We start from the raw sequence: 18,509 nt of genomic DNA, 5'->3' as shown, positions 1-18,509 counted from the left end.
TTGCTGTCCAGCTACGAGGAGCGGTAATTAATTTTGAGATTCTTCTTCTTCTAGTACTATAGTGCAGTGCCGGGCATGGCGGAGGAGCCAACACCACTGACTGCTTTGTGAGTCTCCAGGCACAGGGAGCATATCAGGTAATACAGTAATTTTATTTAATTAATATGTAAGGGGTAGTATTAAAGTGGGCAAAATATGCAGGGGGAACTTCAACAATGGGCAAGTGTATCAGGGGCACTTATATAGTGGAAAACTTGTAAGTGGCACTAATATAGTGTGCAAATGTGAAGGGGCACTTATACAGTGGGAAAATGTCTAAGGGGCACTTATATAGTGTGCAAATGTGTAAGGGGCACTTATTTAGTGGGCATATGTGTAAGGGGCACTTTCTCTTACGTCCTAGAGGATGCTGGGGACTCCGTAAGGACCATGGGGTATAGACGGGCTCCGCAGGAGACATGGGCACTATAAAGAACTTTTAGTATGGGTGTGCACTGGCTCCTCACTCTATGCCCCTCCTCCAGACCTCAGTTAGATTTTGTGCCCAGAGGAGATAGGGTGCATTACAGGGGAGCTCTCCAGAGTTTCTCTGAAAAATAATTTTGTTAGGTTTTTTATTTCCAGGGAGCACTGCTGGCAACAGGCTCCCTGCATCGTGGGATTAAGGAGAGAAAAGCAGACCTCCTTAAATGATAGGCCTGCTTCTTAGGCTACTAGACACTATTAACTCCAGAGGGAGTCGGAACGCAGGTCTCACCCCGCCGTTCCTCCCAGAGCCGCGCCGCCGTCCTCCTCGCAGAGCCGGAAGATAGAAGCCGGGTGAGTATAATAAGAAAAGAAGACTTCAAGGCGGCAGAAGACTTTAGATCTTCACTGAGGTAAGCGCGCAGTGGTAATGCTGCACGCCAGTGCTCCCACACACTACACACACGGAACAGGCACTGATGGCTGCAGGGCGAAGGGGGGGTGCCCTGGGCAGCAATAAACCTCTGGACTGGCATATAAGGGTACATTAGGCTGCGGAGGCAGTAAATGCAGAGATCCCCCGCCATTATTTGTATATTGAAGCGGGACCGAAGCCCGCCGCTGGAGGGGGCGGAGCTTGATCACTCAGCACTATCAGCGCCATTTTCTCCACAGAACGCTGCAGAGAAGCTGGCTCCCCGGACCCTCCCCTGCTGAACTCGGTGACAGAGGGCTGAAAAGAGGAGGGGGGGGCATTTTTAAGGTGCAGTTAGTGTATACACATTGATTATATATATATAAAAAGCGCTATCTGGGTTTTATTCCAGTGTCAGTTGGCGCTGGGTGTGTGCTGGCATACTCTCTCTCTGTCTCTCCAAAGAGCCTTGTAGGGGAATTGTCCCCTTATAGATATATCCCTCTGTGTGTGGGGGTGTCGGTACGTGCGTGTCAGCATGTCTGAAGCAGAAGGCTCGTCCAAGGAGGAGGTGTGTCACAACTGAGGGCTGGAGACCGTGACTGGGAGCCTCAGTTGTAGGGGCTGACGGGTATTTGAACTTAGGAGGAGCTATGTGACTCCTGGACATGCGTAATGACAGTAGCAATGAATGCCCGAGGGCATGACCACGACAACTGGAAATGCCTTAAATGCTTTTATTAAATAAAAAGTCAAATAACGTGCAAAAGAATAATAGAAAGTCACACGTGATAATTAGGTGCACAATTGGTAAAGACCAGTAACCTGGAATATGGAGGAAAGTTCTGTAAACAATAAATGAAGCTGGGGTTCGCTGGAAGATGAGTAAAGAAGCTGGGGTTCGTTGGAAGATGAGAAAAGAAGCTGGAGTGCGCTGGAACTGAGGAATGAAGGATGATTAATGAAAAGCAAAAGTTCAAACACAGGAATCCAAAGTAGACTGTAGAGGGTTAACACTGGAGAGTCGGGTTACACTGCAGAGTGTAATCACAAGGGAAGTCAGGCTGAACTGCAGAATGGAATTGCAGGAGAAAGTCTGTAGTGAAGCTTGTAGGCTGGAATCACAGATGACAATGGAAGCACTGACAATCTTTTGGGAGCTGGGACAGGATATTTATACCTGCTGCAGAGCAGGGATTGGTCTGGCAATTATGACAAGGCTCCAGCACCGTGGATAGGAGGAATAATGTCATGTGACTGGAGTCTAACATGGCTGCGCCCATGAACACACAAAGAAGGGGAATTAAGTACTATAGGAAAGGTGAAACAATGGCGATGAAGGCCGCAGTAGCAGAATCACATGCGCCCAGCGGCGCGTGGCGGTCAGCGAGACAGGAGCGGCAGCAGAGGCCCATGGAGGACGTACATCCAGAAGGCAGAATGGTGTCTCAGTACCCGGATCGTGACAAGGTGGAGCAGATGAGTGGTGTGTCTCCGTCGGCAACGCCGACTCATGATTGGATGGACATGTGGCATATGTTAAATGCAAGTGTGGCCTCATTACATAAGAGACTGGACAAAGCAGAGTCCAGGGAGAAAGCAGGGAGTCAATCCACGGATTGGACTTGGTCACAGGGCCCTTCTGGATCTCAAAAACGTCTCCTATCCCAAATAGTAGACTCTGGTACCGACACGGATTCTGACTCCAGTGTCGACTACGATGATGCAAAATTATGCCCAAGGGTGGCAAAAAGTCTTCAGTGTATGATTATTGCAATAAAAGATGTTTTGCATATCACAGATGACCCCTCTGTCCCTGAAATGAGGGTGCGCATGTATAAGGAAAAGAAACCTGAGGTAACCTTTCCCCCATCTCATAAGCTTAACGAGTTATTTGAAAAAGCTTGGGAAACTCCAGATAAAAAACTGCAGATTCCCAAAAGGGTTCTTATGGCGTATCCTTTCCCTGCACAGGACAGGGTACGTTGTGAATCCTCTCCCTGGGTAGACAAGGCTTTAACACGCTTGTCCAAGAAGGTGGCGCTACCGTCTCCGGACACGGCAGCCCTCAAGGACCCTGCTGATCGCAGACAGGAGACTACTTTAAAGTCTATTTATGCGCATAAAGGTGCTTTGCTCAGACCGGCAATAGCATCGGCATGGGTATGTAGCGCAGTTGCAGCATGGACAGATACCTTGTCAGCTGACCTTGATACCCTAGACAGGGATACCAATTTTATTAACCTTAGCCCACATTAAAGACGCAGTCTTATATATGAGGGACGCTCAAAGAAACATTGGGCTGCTGGGTTCCAGAGCCAATGCCATGACTATTTCTGCGAGACGAGCTCTATGGACGGGTGATGCAAACTCAAAGAAGCATATGGAGGTTTTACCTTACAAGGGTGAAGTGTTGTTTGGGGAGGGGCTCGCGGACCTGGTTTCCACAGCTACCGCGGATAAATCTACCTTTTTACCTTTTGTTCCCCAACAGCAAAAGAAAACTCCACAGTATCAGATGCAGTCCTTTAGGTCGCATAAGTCCAGAAGAGGTTGGGGCTCCTCCTTCCTTGCCAGAGGTAAGGGTAGAGGAAAGGGAACACCTGCTTTGGCTAGTTCCCTGGAGCAGAAGTCCTCCCCGGCTTCTACAAAATCCACCACATGACGCTGGGGCTCCCCTAAGGGGGTCCGCACCAGTGGGGGCACGCCTTCGACTTTTCAGCCAGATCTGGGTTCTTTCAGACGTGGATCCTTGGGTGATGGAAATTGTTTCCCAAGGCTACAAACTGGAATTCGAAGAGGTGCCCCCTCACCGATTTTTCAAGTCGGCCTTGCCAGCTTCACCCCCGGAGAGGGAAGTAGTGTTAGCTGCAATTCAAAAGCTGTGTCAATAGCAAGTGGTGGTCAAGGTTCCCCTGGTCCAACAGGGAAAAGGGTATTATTCAACCCTGTTTGTGGTCCCGAAGCCGGATGGTTCGATCAGACCCATTTTAAATCTAAAATCCCTAAACCTGTACTTGAAAAAGTTCAAACTCAAGATGGAATTGCTCCGAGCTGTAATATCCAGCCTGGAAGGGAGGGATTTTATGGTGTCACTAGACATAAAGGATGCATACCTTCATGTCCCCATATACCCACCTCATCAGGAGTACCTGAGATTCGCTGTACAGGACTGTCATTACCAGTTTCAGACATTGCCGTTTGGGCTTTCCACGGCCCCGAGGATTTTCACTAAGGTAATGGCGGAGATGATGGTGCTCCTGCGCAGGCAGGGAGTCACAATTATCCCATACTTGGATGATCTCCTGATAAAGGCGAGATCAAGAGATCAATTGCTGAAGAGCGTGTCGCTCTCCCTGAAAGTGCTGCAACAGCACGGTTGGATTCTCAATCTGTCAAAGTCACAATTGGTTCCAACTAGTGATGTGCACCGGACATTTTTCGGGTTTTGTGTTTTGGTTTTGGATTCGGTTCCGCGGCCGTGTTTTGGATTAGGACGCTTTTTGGCAAAACCTCCCTGAAAATGTTTTTTCGGATTCGGGTGTGTTTTGGAATCGTTTTTTTTTACAAAAAACCCTCAAAAACAGCTTAAATGATAGAATTTGGGGGTCATTTTGATCCTATAGTATTATTAACCTTAATAACCATAATTTACACTCATTTTCAGTCTATTCTGAACACCTCACACCTCACAATATTATTTTTAGTCCTAAAATTTGCACCGAGGTCGCTGGATGGCTAAGCTAAGCGACACAAGTGGCCGACACAAACACCTGGCCCATCTAGGAGTGGCACTGCAGTGTCAGGCAGGATGGCACTTCAAAAAAATTGTCCCCAAACAGCACATGATGCAAAGAAAAAAGAGGCGCAATGAGGTAGCTGTGTGACTAAGCTAAGCGACCCAAGTGGCCGACACAAACACCTGGCCCATCAAGGAGTGGCACTGCAGTGTCAGACAGGATGGCAGATTAAAAAAATTGTCCCCAAACAGCACATGATGCAAAGAAAAAAAGAGGTGCACCAAGGTCGCTGTGTGACTAAGCTAAGCGACCCAAGTGGCCAACACAAACACCTGGCCCATCTACGAGTGGCACTGCAGTGTCAGGCAGGATGGCACTTCAAAAAAATTGTCCCCAAACAGCACATGATGCAAAGAAAAATGAAAGAAAAAAGAGGTGCAATATGGAATTGTCCTTGGGCCCTCCCACCCACCCTTATGTTGTATAAACAGGACATGCACACTTTAACGAACCCATCATTTGAGTGACAGGGTCTGCCACACGACTGTGACTGAAAAGACTGGTTGGTTTGGGCCCCCACCAAAAAAAGAAGCAATCAATCTCTCCTTGCACAAACTGGCTCTACAGAGGCAAGATGTCCACCTCATCATCATCCTCCGATTCCTCACCCCTTTCACTGTGTACATCCCCCTCATCACAGATTATTAATTCGTCTCCCCTGCAATCCACCATCTCAGGTCCTTGTGTACTTTCTGGAGGCAATTGCTGCTGGTGAATGTCTCCACGGAGGAATTGATTATAATTCATTTTGATGAACATCATCTTCTCCACATTTTCTGGAAGTAACCTCGTACGCCGATTGCTGACAAGGTGAGCGGCTGCACTAAACACTCTTTCGGAGTACACACTGGAGGGAGGGCAACTTAGGTAGAATAAAGCCAGTTTCTGCAAGGGCCTCCAAATTGCCTCTTTTTCCTGCCAGTATACGTACGGACTGTCTGACGTGCCTACTTGGATGCGGTCACTCATATAATCCTCCACCATTCTTTCAATGGTGAGAGAATCATATGCAGTGACAGTAGACGACATGTCAGTAATCTTTGGCAGGTCTTCCAGTCCGGACCAGATGTCAGCACTCGCTCCAGACTGCCCTGCATCACCGCCAGTGGGTGGGCTCGGAATTCTTAGCCTTTTCCTCGCACCCCCAGTTTCGGGAGAATGTGAAGGAGGAGATGTTTACGGGTCACGTTTCGCACAATTTTCTTACCAGCAGGTCTTTGAACCTCTGCAGACTTGTGTCTGCCGGAAAGAGAGATACAACGTAGGTTTTAAATCTAAGATCGAGCACGGTGGCCAAAATGTAGTGCTCTGATTTCAACAGATTGACAACCCGTGAATCCTGGTTAAGCGAATTAAGGGCTCCATCCACAAGTCCCACATGCCTAGCGGAATAGCTCTGCTTTAGCTCCTCCTTCAATGGCTCCAGCTTCTTCTCCAAAAGCCTGATGAGGGGAATGACCTGACTCAGGCTGGCAGTGTCTGAACTGACTTCACGTGTGGCAAGTTCAAAGGGTTGCAGAACCTTGCACAACATTGAAATCATTTTCCACTGCGCTTGAGTCAGGTGCATTCCCCCTCCTTTGCCTATATCGTGGGCATGTGTATAGGCTTGAATGGCCTTTTGCTGCTCCTCCATCCTCTGAAGCATATAGAGGGTTGAATTCCACCTCGTTACCACCTCTTGCTTCAGATGATGGCAGGGCAGGTTCAGGAATGTTTGGTGGTGCTCCAGTCTTCGGCACGCGGTGGCTGAATGCCGAAAGTGGCCCGCAATTCTTCGGGCCACCGACGGCATCTCTTGCACACCCCTGTCGTTTTTTACATTTTTCTGCACCACCAAATTCAATGTATGTGCAAAACATGGGACGTGCTGGAATTTGCCCAGATGTAATGCACGCACAATATTGGTGGCGTTGTCCGATGTCACAAATCCCCAGGAGAGTCCAATTGGGGTAAGCCATTCTGCGATGATGTTCCTCAGTTTCCGTAAGAGGTTGTCAGCTGTGTGCCTCTTCTGGAAAGCTTTGATACAAAGCGTAGCATGCCTAGGAACGAGTTGGCGTTTGTGAGATGCTGCTACTGGTGCCGCCACTGCTGTTCTTGCTGCGGGAGGCAATACATCTACCCAGTGGGCTGTCACAGTCATATAGTCCTGAGTCTGCCCTGCTCCGCTTGTCCACATGTCCGTGGTTAAGTGGACATTGGGTACAACTGCATTTTTTAGGACACTGGTGACTCTTTCTAAGGTCTGTGTACATTTTTGGTATCGCCTGCCTAGAGAAATGGAACCTAGATGGTATTTGGTACCGGGGACACAGTACCTCAATCAAGTCTCTAGTTGCCTCTGAATTAACAGTGGATACAGGAACCACGTTTCTCACCGCCCAGGCTGCCAAGGCCTGAGTTATCCGCTTTGCAGCAGGATGACTGCTGTGATATTTCATTTTCCTCGCAAAGGACTGTTGGACAGTCAATTGCTTACTGGAAGTAGTACAAGTGGTCTTCCGACTTCCCCTCTGGGATGACGATCGACTTCCAGCAGCAACAACAGCAGCGCCAGCAGCAGTAGGCGTTACACTCAAGGATGCATCGGAGGAATCCCAGGCAGGAGAGGACTCGTCAGACTTGCCAGTGACATGGCCTGCAGGACTATTGGCTTTCCTGTGTAAGGAGGAAATTGACACTGAGGGAGTTGGTGGTGTGGTTTGCAGGAGCTTGGTTACAAGAGGAAGGGATTTAGTTGTCAGTGGACTCCTTCTGCTGTCACCCAAAGTTTTTGAACTTGTCACTGACTTCTGGTGAATGCGGTCCAGGTGATGTATAAGGGAGGATGTTCCTAGGTGGTTAACGTCCTTACCCCTACTTATTACAGCTTGACAAAGGCAACACACGGCTTGACACCTGTTGTCCGCATTTGTGTTGAAATAATTCCACACCGAAGAGCTGATTTTTTTTTGTATTTTGACCAGGCATGTCAATGGCCATATTCGTCCCACGGACAACAGGTGTCTCCCCGGGTGCCTGACTTAAACACACCACCTCACCATCAGAATCCTCTTTGTCAATTTCCTCCCCAGCGCCAGAAACACCCATATCCTCATCCTGGTGTACTTCAACAGTGACATCTTCAATTTGACTATCAGGAACTGGACTGCGGGTGCTCCTTCCAGCACTTGCAGGGGGCGTGCAAATGGTGGAAGGCGCAAGCTCTTCCCGTCCAGTGTTGGGAAGGTCAGGCATCGCAACCGACACAATTGGACTCTCCTTGGGGATTTGTGATTTAGAAGAATGCACAGTTCTTTGCTGTGCTTTTGCCAGCTTAAGTCTTTTCATTTTTCTAGCGAGAGGATGAGTGCTTCCATCCTCATGTGAATCTGAACCACTAGCCATGAACATAGGCCAGGGCCTCAGCCGTTCCTTGCCACTCCGTGTCGTAAATTGCATATTGGCAAGTTTACGCTTCTACTCAGACGCTTTAAATTTTGATTTTTGAGTAATTTTACTGAAATTTTGTGTTTTGGATTTTACATGCTCTCTACTGTGACATTGGGCATTGGCCTTGGCAGATGACGTTGATGGCATTTCATCGTCTCGGCCATGACTTGTGGCAGCAGCTTCAGCACGAGGTGGAAGTGGATCTTGATCTTTCCCTATTTTAACCTCCACATTTTTGTTCTCCATTTTTTAATGTGTGGAATTATATGCCAGTATCAATAGCAATGGCCTACTACTATATATACTGCGCACATCTGAAATGCACCACAGGTATGGATGGATAGTATACTTGACGACACAGAGGTAGGTACAGCAGTGGCCTACTGTACCGTACTGCTATATATTATATACTGGTGGTCAGCAAACTGTGCAAAACTGAAATGCACCACAGGTATGGATGGATAGTATACTTGATGACACAGAGGTAGGTACAGCAGTGGCCTACTGTACTGTACTGTACTGCTATATATATTATATACTGGTGGTCAGCAAACTGTGCAAAACTGAAATGCACCACAGGTATGGATGGATAGTATACTTGACGACACAGAGGTAGGTACAGCAGTGGCCTACTGTACCGTACTGCTATATATTATATATTGGTTGTCAGCAAATTGCAAAAATGAAATGCACCACAGGTATGGATGGATAGTATACTTGACGACACAGAGGTAGGTACAGCAGTGGCCTACTGTACCGTAATGCTATATATTATATACTGGTGGTCAGCAAACTGTGCAAAACTGAAATGCACCACAGGTATGGATGGATTGTATACTTGACGACACAGAGGTAGGTACAGCAGTGGCCTACTGTACCGTACTGCTATATATTATATACTGGTGGTCAGCAAACTGTGCAAAAATGAAATGCACCACAGGTATGGATGGATAGTATACTTGACGACACAGAGGTAGGTACAGCAGTGGCCTACTGTACCGTAATGCTATATATTATATACTGGTGGTCAGCAAACTGTGCAAAACTGAAATGCACCACAGGTATTGATGGATAGTATACTTGACAACACAGAGGTAGGTACAGCAGTGGCTTACTGTACCGTACTGCTATATATTATATACTGGTGGTCAGCAAACTGTGCAAAACTGAAATGCACCACAGGTATGGATGGATAGTATACTTGACGACACAGAGGTAGGTACAGCAGTGGCCTACTGTACCATAATGCTATATATTATATACTGGTGGTCAGCAAAATTAAGCACTGTACTCCTACTATATACTGTCTACAATGCAGCACAGATATGGAGTGTTTTTCAGGCAGACAACGTATACTGGTGGTCACTGGTCAGCAAAACTCTGCACTATACTCCTCCTATATAATATTATACTGGTGGTCCCCAGTCCCCACAATAAAGCAGCACACTGAGCACAGATATGGAGTGTTTTTCAGGCAGACAACGTATACTGGTGGTCACTGTCAGCAAAACTCTGCACTGTACTCCTGCTATATAATACAGCTGCTCCCCAGTCCCCACAATTAAGCAGTGTGAGCACAGATATATGCAGCACACTGAGCACAGATAAGGAGCGTTTTTTTTCAGGCAGAGAATGGATAAAACTGGTGGTCACTGATCAGCAAAACTCTGCACTGTACTCCTCCTATATTATACAGCTGCTCCCCAGTCCCCACAATTAAGCAATAAAGCACAATCAAGTTCAACAATAAACGGAGAGGACGCCAGCCACGTCCTCTCCCTAACATTTCCAATGCATGAGTGAAAATGGCGGCGACGCGCGGCTGCTTATATAGAATCCGAATCTCGCGAGAATCCGACAGCGGGATGATGACGTTCGGGCGCGCTCGGGTTAACCGAGCCATACGGGAGAATCCGAGTATGCCTCGGACCCGTGTAAAATGGGTGAAGTTCGGGGGGGTTCGGTTTCCGAGGAACCGAACCCGCTCATCACTAGTTCCAACGACTCGGCTATCATTCCTAGGCATGATTCTGGACACGGAACAAAAGAGGGGTTTTCTCCCATTGGAAAAAGCCCAGGGTCTCCAGAACATGGTCAGAGACCTGCTAAAACCAAAAAGAGTTAACAGGAAGGTTTGGTTTTGTTCCGCACAGGAAAAATATTATAGTAAAGAACATAGATTTATACATGATTTGTAAAAACCTGTTAAAATAACCAACAGTATTATGCTTAGATATCCTTAAGGAAGGTATCTAATAATTATTGTAGGTTGGTGGTACTCCCAGAATCAGTAATAATTAGATAAGGAGGAGAAAAAAGAAAGACTCTGTGTTGGGGCACACTTGAAAATTTATGAATTTATTAAAACTTAACTTTTAATATTAATGTCACATAAAAGGAAGAAGATAGTTTGATACAAAAAAAAATGTTCAAGTACACAAAGTATACAAATAACAGTCTACACAGAAATATTGAAAAGTATAAAGTATAACAATTAGCAGAAATTGTTAACAAAAATCAGGATAAACCTAATGAAAAATTAAGAGCACCTATGGTGAAAAAAAATTTTTGTAAAGAAAAAAACAATTATATGTCTAAATAAGTCAAGATAAATAATAGAAGGTGAGATCACTGTGGTAATGATTATAGGTTGTTAGTGATCTATTAACCTATGTGATCTAGAAAGAAGGCATGAGAATAGGTATAATAATAATATAAACCATAATTGGAATACCAATTGGTTAATGGTGGTCCCCTTGGTGGAAGCTATGTTTGCTACACAAAAGATCCTAATGTAAGAAGACGTTTGTACAGATTTTGAAAACAAACGACATTGAGGAAGAAAACAAAAACAAAAATTGCCAATGGAGAGTATTCAGTAAACAGTGATTGTCAGGAGGATAATCGCAGAGTGGGTACAGGCTTTCAGAGTTGGGAAGTTGCTCTAACACTTCTGCTGTTTGTGATCATAGGTTGAATTCTAACTGCACATGATATTCCCAAGAGGTCACCCAGCTTGGTACTGATCAGGCTTTTCAGCGCTTAGCTTCCAAGATCGGATGAGGTTGGGCGTTTACCGCTGAAATATGGCAGTAATGGCAACACTGGTATACAAATGAGAGAGTGTAATGGAGAATGAGCAACAAGGGTACTTCTGCTGTCCAGTTAGTAGCGCAGGTTCTCTGTTACTGTAGGCATTGCAGAGAGTGGTCTCGCATCTGGATGAGAGGGTACAGAAATGTATAGAAAGGATGAGTAGAAAATAGGGAGGGGACCCCACCTTCTGCTGTCCACTGTCTTATATAATTTATAGCGGACAGTGGATGAGAGAGGAAGGTTAGTCTCACCTATTGAAAAAGATAAAGGGTTGAAGATAAAGTGGTGTGATCACCAACAATCAGTGTGTGACAGGCTAATATGCTGAGTCAAAAGACCAATATCTTAAATAGAGCCTGAGGTGTGCTGCAATGGATAGCAACCATAATTTACAAAGAAAAAGAAATAATCTTGTAACTGGAAAGTACAAGGTCCAGCTAACCAAAAGAAGGGCTGAAAACATTTGCATTAGGTAGGGGAAAGAAAAGGGAAGTCATAGATCAATTTTAGAAAAAATTCAATCACAATTGTGGATCAAGTAAGCAAACAAAGAGAAAAAAAAAATATTAATATATAAGTCAAATGACTATTGAGTAATATAAAAAGTCCCAAATAGGCACATACAATACCAGGGGATACCATTTAGTGATCTGAACTAGGGAAAGTTCAGCATCACTGAGCACAGACGGACCGTTTCACCAGGGTTGCTTGTTCACTGTGAGTTTATTTATTTTTCTTTGTAAACTATGGTTGCTATCTATTGTAGCACACCTCAGGCTCTATTTAAGATATTGGTCTTTTGACTCAGCATATTAGCCTGTCACACACTGATTGTTGGTGATCACACCACTTTATCTTCAACCCTTTATCTTTTTCAATAGGTGAGACTAACCTTCCTCTCTCATCCACTGTCCGCTATAAATTATATAAGACAGTGGACAGCAGAAGGTGGGGTCCCCTCCCTATTTTCTACTCATCCTTTCTATACATTTCTGTACCCTCTCATCCAGATGCGAGACCACTCTCTGCAATGCCTACAGTAACAGAGAACCTGCGCTACTAACTGGACAGCAGAAGTACCCTTGTTGCTCATTCTCCATTACACTCTCTCATTTGTATACCAGTGTTGCCATTACTGCCATATTTCAGCGGTAAACGCCCAACCTCATCCGATCTTGGAAGCTAAGCGCTGACAAGCCTGATCAGTACCAAGCTGGGTGACCTCTTGGGAATATCAGGTGCAGTAAGAATTCAACCTATGATCACAAACAGCAGAAGTGTTAGAGCAACTTCCCAACTCTGAAAGCCTGTACCCACTCTGCGATTATCCTCCTGACAATCACTGTTTACTTAATACTCTCCATTGGCAATTTTTGTTTTTGTTTTCTTCCTCAATGTCGTTTGTTTTCAAAATCTGTACAAACGTCTTCTTACATTAGGATCTTTTGTGTAGCAAACATAGCTTCCACCAAGGGGACCACCATTAACCAATTGGTATTCCAATTATGGTTTATATTATTATTATACCTATTCTCATGCCTTCTTTCTAGATCACATAGGTTAATAGATCACTAACAACCTATAATCATTACCACAGTGATCTCACCTTCTATTATTTATCTTGACTTATTTAGGCATATAATTGTTTTTTTCTTTACAAAAATTTTTTTTCACCATAGGTGCTCTTAATTTTCCATCAGGTTTATCCTGATTTTTGTTAACAATTTCTGCTAATTGTTATACTTTATACTTTTCAATATTTCTGTGTAGACTGTTATTTGTATACTTTGTGTACTTGAACATTTTTTTTTGTATCAAACTATCTTCTTCCTTTTATGTGACATTAATATTAAAAGTTAAGTTTTAATAAATTCATAAATTTTCAAGTGTGCCCCAACACAGAGTCTTTCTTTTTTCTCCTCCTTATCAAAACCAAAAAGAGTGTCTGTTCATCAATGCACTCGAGTTCTGGGAAAAATGGTGGCAGCCTACGAGGCCATCCCCTTTGGCAGGTGTCATGCGAGGACTTTTCAGTGGGACCTTCTGGACAAGTGGTCCGGGTCCCATCTACAAATACATCAGAAAATAACCCTGTCCACCAGGGTCAGGGTGTCTCTCCTGTGGTGGCTGCAGAGTGCTCACCTTCTAGAGGGTCGCTGGTTCGGCATTCAAGACTGGGTTCTGGTGACCACGGACGCGAGCCTCCGAGTATGGGGAGCAGTCACACAAGGAAGAAATTTTCAGGGACTATGGTCAAGCCAGGAGGCTTGTCTACACATCAACATACTGGAATTGAGGGCCATATACAATGGCCTACGACAAGCGGAGAATCTTCTTTGCGACCTACCGGTTCTGATTCAATCAGACAACGTCACAGCCGTGGCTCATGTAAACAGCCATGGCGGGACAAGGAGCAGAGTGGCGATGGCGGAAGCCACCAGGATTCTTCACTGGGCAGAAAATCATGTAAGCACTCTGTCAGCTGTCTTCATTCCAGGAGTGGACAACTGGGAAGCAGACTTCCTCAGCAGACACGATCTCCATCCAGGAGAGTGGGGACTTCATCAAGAAGTTTTTGTAGAGAAAACAAGTCTTTGGAAATTCCTCAAATAGACATGATGGCGTCATGCCTCAACAAGAAGCTTCGGAGGTATTGTGCCAGGTCACGGGACCCTCAGGCAGTAGCAGTAGACGCCCTAGTGACACCATGGGTGTTTCAGTCGGTCTATGTTTTTCCTCCTCTTCCTCTCATCTCAAAAGTATTGAGAATCACAAAACAAAGAAGAGTGCAGACAATACTCATTGTCCCAGATTGGCCTCGAAGGGCCTGGTACTTAGATCTTCCGGAAATGCTCACAGAAGATCCGTGGCCTCTTCCGCTCAGGGAGGACCTGTTACAGCAGGGGCCATGTGTGTTCCAAGACTTACCGCGGTTACGTTTGACGGCATGGCGGTTGAACACCAGATCCTAGCTGGGAAAGGTATTCTGATAAAGGCTAGGAAGGAGGTGACGGCAAAGCATTATCACCGTATCTGGAGGAAGTACGTATCTTGGTGTGAATCCAAGAATGCTCCTACGGAAGATTTCCATCTGGGCCGGTTTCTCCACTTTCTACAGACAGGAGTAGATATGGGCCTGAAGTTAGGCTCCATTAAGGTACAGATTTCGGCCCTATCAATATTCTTTCAGAAGGAATTGGCTTCTCTCCCAGAAGTTCAGATGTTTGTGAAGGGAGTGCTGCACATCCAGCCCCCCTTTGTGCCCCCAGTGGCACCGTGGGACCTTAACGTGGTGTTAAGTTTCCTGAAATCTCACTGGTTTGAGCCTCTTCAAACAGTTGAATTAAAATTTCTCACGTGGAAGGTGGTCATGTTATTGGCCTTGGCATCTGCAAGGTGGGTGTCCGAATTGGCGGCCTTGTCCCACAAGAGCCCCTATTTGATTTTCCATGTGGATAGAGCGGAGTTGAGGACTCGTCCTCAATTTTTGCCTAAGGTGGTTTCTTCATTTCATATGAACCAACCTATTGTGGTGCCTGTAGCTACGGGGGACTGGGAGGACTCCAAGTCCCTGGATGTAGTCAGGGCCTTAAAGATTTATGTAGCCAGGATGGCTAGGGTTGGGAAAACAGAGGCTCTGTTTGTCCTGTATGCAGCCAACAAGGTTGGCGCTCCTGCTTCTAAGCAGACTATTGCTCGCTGGATCTGTAACACGATTCAGCAGGCTCATTCTACAGCTGGATTGGCGTTCCCAAATTCAGTAAAGGCCCACTCCACTAGGAAGGTGGGCTCTTCTTGGGCAGCTGCCCGAGGCGTCTCGGCATTGCAGCTTTGCCGAGCAACTACTTGGTCGGGTTCAAACACTTTTGCAAAATTCTACAAGTTTGATACCCTGGCTGATGAGGACCTTGCGTTTGCTCAGTCGGTGCTGCAGAGTCTTCCGCACTGTCCCGCCCGGTTAGGAGCTTTGGTATAAACCCCATGGTCCTTACGGAGTACCCAGCATCCTCTAGGACGTAAGAGAAAATAAGATTTTAAACCTACCGGTAAATCTTTTTATCCTAGTCCGTAGATTATGCTGGGCGCTCGTCCCAGTGCGGACTACATCTGCAAGACTTGAATATAGTTGTTGCTTTCATAAGGGTTATGTTACAGTTAGAATCGGTCTTTGACCTTTGACCTTTGGTTGCGTATATTCAAGGTTATATGGTATAATTGGTGTGGGCTGGTATGAATCTTGCCCTTAGATTAACAAATCCTTTCCTCATATTGTCCATCTCCTCTGGGCACAGTTCTCTAACTGAGGTCTGGAGGAGGGGCATAGAGGGAGGAGCCAGTGCACAGTCATACTAAAAGTTCTTTATAGTGCCCATGTCTCCTGCGGAGCCCGAATATACCCCATGGTCCTTACGGAGTCCCCAGCATCCTCTACGGACTAGGAGAAAAAGATTTACCGGTAGGTTTAAAATCTTATTTTTACAGTGGGCAAATGTTTAAGGGGCACTTATACAGTGGGCAAATGTGTAAGGGGCACTGCAACTGGGCTTTTACAATGAGACCATGCCTCCTTACTTTTTTCAGGCGCATGCCTTTGGCATGCACAAAAGTGCTTAGGTGGGCACAAAAGTATTTATTTGCTTACCAAATAATTTGCCCTCAGGCTGGCCCTGGCTGTACCAAGTAGGCTTACTGCTGGAACAGGTCTAGCATACCTCTTGTACTGTAACTGACCCTCTGGAAATGCTCACTATACATATTTGCCAGATACAGTAATTTCAATAAATGTAATGTGACAATACAATATAATACTTTATTTGTCATTAACAAGACAGTCATGAAATGCCAATGAAATTAACATATGTGCACCCTGTACAGTGGAACAAGCAATAAACATTTTACAGTTAAAAATTAGCCCTGTTCCCTTTGTCCATTTATCAAATGAACAGCTGTTGGAAAAAAACTATTAAGCATAGGCTTAATGTGCACACATACACTCCTAAAATATTTTTTGGGATGGCAGCCTTTCGAAGACCAAGTAATTAGGATGACCAGGTTCAGCTAATATGTGTCATGCCGCTGCCGCCGCACTTACCTCTCCGGGCGCGCTGGGTCTCCTGACGGCCATCCTCGCTGGTGGTCTCCGGCTCCCGGCGCTCCGTCGGCGCTGGTCCCGGCAGTCATGAGTGTGGCCGTCGTGGGTACGCACGGCGTCCACGGAAGATGTGCGGGTGACATCATCAGCGCTTCCCACCAATCAGACAGTGGCGGGAAGTTTAAAATCAGATGCCGGGCAGAGCTCCGGCGCCTGAGTATCATCTATTCTGTCAGAACTGTGATCTCCAGTGCTCCCGTTTCCCTGTGGTTCCTGCCTTCCCAGACGCATTCAGTGCCTCAAGCATTCAGTGCCTCCAAGAATTCAGTGCCTCATGCATTCAGTGCCTCCCACATTCTGTGCCTCCATCATTCTGTGCCTCCAGCATTCAGTGCCTCCAAGCATTTTGTGCCTCTAGCATTCAGTGCCTCCTGTGCCTCCTGCATTCTCTGCCTCCAGCATTCAGTGCCTCCAGCGTCTAGTGTTCAGTGCTTTCAGCATTCACAGCCTTCAGCCACCGTGTGCTACAGCCGCGGTCACAATTAACTGTCTCCGTGTTCTTCAGCCACGCTCATTATCATTTGTCTCCAGGAGCCTCAGCAGCACTCACAAATTGCCACAGAGTCCCTCAGTATCGCTCACTGTGAGCTTACAGCATTCTTCACAAATTCATCAGCACCTTTTCCGAGTCCTTGTCTTTCAGGAGACCTCCAGCATCCAACACGAGCCTTCTGCCTGCCGCCCAAATCCTGCATGAAGAAAACCTACATTCGGCCATCTCTGCTGCGGCCCAGTTGCGGTTCCCCTTCCCGGTCACTAGAAGAAACCCCGAGTCCACAACACTCTCAAACCAGGTCAGTGATAGTATACTCAGGCCCCATGGACCCGGGGGATCGGAACACGGAATCAAGTGCCATCCAGAATTTGGCTTCCCAAGTGCAAAGTCAGGAAGCGGCCCAGGGCCAGGTGATGCAGTATCTCCAGGAGTTGTCCGGTCGATTGGATCAGATTCAAGCATCCTTAGCTTCTGTAATTCCGGCTCCAGTTCCCGTAGCCGCACCCGTTGCCGCTTCCAGCAATGTTCAACCATTGGCTGGAACCAGTCCGCGCCTTCAACTTCCTACTCCTTCCCGTTATAATGGGAACCCAAAAAATTGTCGAGGTTTCTTAAACCAATGCGAAGTCCATTTTGAGCTACTCGCACATAATTTTTCTACAGACCGGTCCAAGGTATATATTATTTCTCTGCTTGAAGGATCTGCATTGGATTGGGTGTCTCCACTATGGGAACGATCTGATCCATTGGTTTCCAATTACACTGAATTCATCACGTCTTTTCGAAGAATTTTTCGCCGAGCCCGGCAGGATGACCACGGCCTCTTCTGACTTGCTCCGCATCCGTCAAGGCTCCCAATCCATGGGTCAGTACGTAGTTCATTTTCAGACTATTGCCTCTGAACTTCGCTGGAATAATGACGCCCTGAGAGCTGCTTTCTGGAACGGTCTCTCTGATCGCCTGAAGGACGAGTTGGTCACTAGGGAGCTACCGGATTCATTAGAGGAATTGATCTCCCTCTGCGTCAAGGTGGATCTCCGGATGCAAGAACGTGGAGGTGAACGTAGTCAATCGGATCGTTCTAGGTTCCGGCTTCCTCCTTCTAGGCAAGCAGTGGTAACAAGTCCGGACGAACCCATGCAGATTAACCGGTCCCGATTGTCTCTGGAAGAACGACAGCGTCGTTGTGAGGGTAAACTCTGTACTGCGGAGCCGCAGATCAGTTCATCAAGTTCTGCAAATCCCGTCCGGGAAACGGGCAGGCCTAGCTTATTCCGGAGGAGTCAAGTTGGGAGTCACGACCAAATCTTCTCCGACTTTGGATTGTTTGCTTCCTTTGTCTTTAACCTCCAAGTCAGTCTCCAAGTCTTTTGAGGCCCTGTTGGACTCCGGGGCTGCGGGGAACTTCATTTCTTCTTCCTGTGTCCAAAGTCTGGATTTAAAGGTACGGCCTATCGAGCGGCCTATTTCTTTGACTGCTATCAATGGTACTAGAATATCCAAGGATCTCATAAAGTGGCGCACAGAGCCGGTTAGGCTGCAGGTCGGAGCTCTACATCAAGAATGTCTGGAATTCTTAGTAATTCCGGAAATGCACCACGATCTGGTCCTCGGGATGCCTTGGCTCAAAATTCATAATCCCCACATCGA

General features: G+C 46.4%; 2 pseudogenes; one reads left to right on the top strand and one right to left on the bottom strand.

Annotated features, from left to right (window-relative positions):
- Positions 1-11,093: 11,093 nt before the first annotated feature.
- Positions 11,094-11,213, bottom strand: LOC135051695 (5S ribosomal RNA; annotated as a pseudogene).
- A 1,128-nt stretch (positions 11,214-12,341) lies between these two features.
- LOC135052736 (5S ribosomal RNA) lies at positions 12,342-12,461 on the top strand (annotated as a pseudogene).
- The last annotated feature ends 6,048 nt before the right edge of the window (positions 12,462-18,509 follow it).

Source organism: Pseudophryne corroboree, chromosome 2 (genome assembly GCF_028390025.1).
Source record: "Pseudophryne corroboree isolate aPseCor3 chromosome 2, aPseCor3.hap2, whole genome shotgun sequence".
Taxonomy (NCBI): domain Eukaryota; kingdom Metazoa; phylum Chordata; class Amphibia; order Anura; family Myobatrachidae; genus Pseudophryne; species Pseudophryne corroboree.
Note: the sequence above shows the minus strand (reverse complement) of the source record. Positions and strands in the feature narration are given on the sequence as shown.